Below are 2,540 nucleotides of genomic sequence, written 5' to 3' on the forward strand. Positions count from 1 at the left end.
TCCTGAATGACTACTGGGTACATAAGGAAATGAAGACAGAAATAAAGAAGTTCTTTGAAACCAATGAGAATGAAGACACAACATACCAGAATCTTCGGGACACACTTAAAGCAGTGTGTAGAGGGAAATTTATAGGACTAAATGCCCACAAGAGAAAGCAGAAAAGATTTAAAATTGATACCCTAACATCACAATTAAAAGAACTAGAGAAGCAAGACCAAACACATTCAAAAGCTAGCATAAGGCAAGAAATAACTAAGATCAGAGCAGAAGTGAAGAAGACAGAGACACAAAAAAACCCTCCAAAACATGGATGAATGCAGGAGCTGATTTTTTGATAAGATTAAGAAAATTGATAGACAGCTAGCAAGACTAATACAGAAGAAAAGAGAGAAGAATCAAATAGATGCAATAAAAAATGATAAAGGGGATATCATCAATGATCACACAGAAATACAAACTACCATCAGGGAATAGTACAAACACCTCTATGCAAATAAACTAGAAAAGCTAGAAAAAGTGGATAAATTCCTGGTCACAAACACCCTCCAAAGACTAAACAAGGAAGAAGGTGAATCCCTGAATAGACCAATAACAGGCACTGAAATTCAGGCAATAATTAATAGGCTACCAACAAAAAAAAGTTCAGGACCAGATGGATTCACAGCTGAATTCTACCAGAGGTACAAGGAGGAGCTGGTATAATTCCTTCTGAAACTATTCCAATCAATATAAAAAGAGGGAATCCTCCCTAACTCATTTTACGAGGCCAACATCATCCTGATATCAAAACCTCGAAAATACAGAACAAAAAAAAAGAGAATTTTAGACCAATAACCCATTGAATGTCGATGCAAAAATCCTCAATAAAATACTGGCAAACCGAATCCAACAGCACATCAAAAATCTTATCCACCATGATCAGGTTGGCTTCATCTCTGGGAGGCAAGGCTGGTTCAACATATGCAAATCAATAAATGTAATCCATCATATAAACAGAACCAAAGACAAAAACCACATGATTATCTCAATAGATGCAGAAAAGGTCTTTGACAAAATTCAACAGCCCTTCATGCTAAAAACTCTCAATAAACTAGGTATTGATGGGACAGATCACAAAATAATAAGAGCTATTTATGACAAACTCACACACAATATCATACTGAACATGCACAAACTGGAAACATTCCCTTTGATAACTGGCACAAGAGAGGGATGCCCTTTCTCACCACTCCTATTCAACATAGTGTTAGAAGTTCTGGCCAGGGTAATCAGGCAAGAGAAATAAATAAAGCATATTCAATTAGGAAAAGAAGAAGTCAAATTGTCCCTGCTTGCAGATGACATGATTGCATATTAAGAAAACCCCAAAATTGTCTCAGCCCAAAATATCTTGAAGCTGATAGGCAACTTCAGCAAAGTCTCAGGATGCAAAATCAATGTGCAAAAATCACAAGCATTCCTATACACCAATAACAGACAAACAGAACAAAATCAAGAGTGAACTCCCATTCACAATAGCTTCAGTGAGAATAACATACCTAGGAACTCATCTTACAAGGGATGTGAAAGACCTCTTCAAGGAGAACTAGAAACCACTGCTCAACGAAATAAAAGAGGACATGAACAAATGGAAGAATATTCCATGCTCATGGATAGGAATAATGAATATTGTAAAAAAGGCCATACTACCCAAGTAATAAATAGATTCAATGCCATCCCCATCAAGCTACCAATGACTTTCTTCAAAGAATTCAAAGAAAGCTACTTTAAACTTCATACAGAACCAAAAAAGAGCCTGCATTGCCAAGACAATTCTAAGCAAAAAGAACAAAGCTGGAGGCATCACACTACCTGACTTTAAACTATACTACAAGGCCATAGTAACCAAAACAGCATGGTACTGTTACCAAAACAGATATATAGACCAATGGAACAGAATAGAACCCCCGGAAATAATACCACACATCTACAGCCATCTGATCTTTGAGAAACCTGACTAAAACAAGAAATGGGGAAGGGATTTCATATTTAATAAGTGGTGCTGGGAAAACTGGCTAGCCATATGTAGAAAGCTGAAACAGGATCCCTTCCTTACACCTTATATATAGAAAATAATTCAAGATGGATTAAAGACTTAAATGTTAGACCTGAAACCATAAAAACCCAAGAAGAAAACCTAGGCAATACCATTCAGGTCATAGGCATGGGCAAGGACTTCATGAATAAAAAACCAAAAGCAATGGCAACAAAAACCAAAATTGACAAATGAGATCTAATTAAAGAGATTCTGCACAGCAAAAGAAATTACCATCAGAGTGAACAGATAACCTATAGAAGGGGAGAAGATTTTTATAATCTACCTGTCTGACAAAGGGCTAATATCCAAAATCTACAAAGAACTTAAACAAATTTACAAGAAAAAAATCAAACAACCCAATCAAAAAGTGGGTGAAGGATATGAACAGACACTTCTCAAAAAAAGACATTTATGCAGCCAACAGACACCTGAAAAAAATGCTCATCATCATTGGCCATCA

The sequence above is a fragment of the Rhinopithecus roxellana genome, chromosome 7 (assembly GCF_007565055.1).
Source record: "Rhinopithecus roxellana isolate Shanxi Qingling chromosome 7, ASM756505v1, whole genome shotgun sequence".
Classification (NCBI taxonomy): domain Eukaryota; kingdom Metazoa; phylum Chordata; class Mammalia; order Primates; family Cercopithecidae; genus Rhinopithecus; species Rhinopithecus roxellana.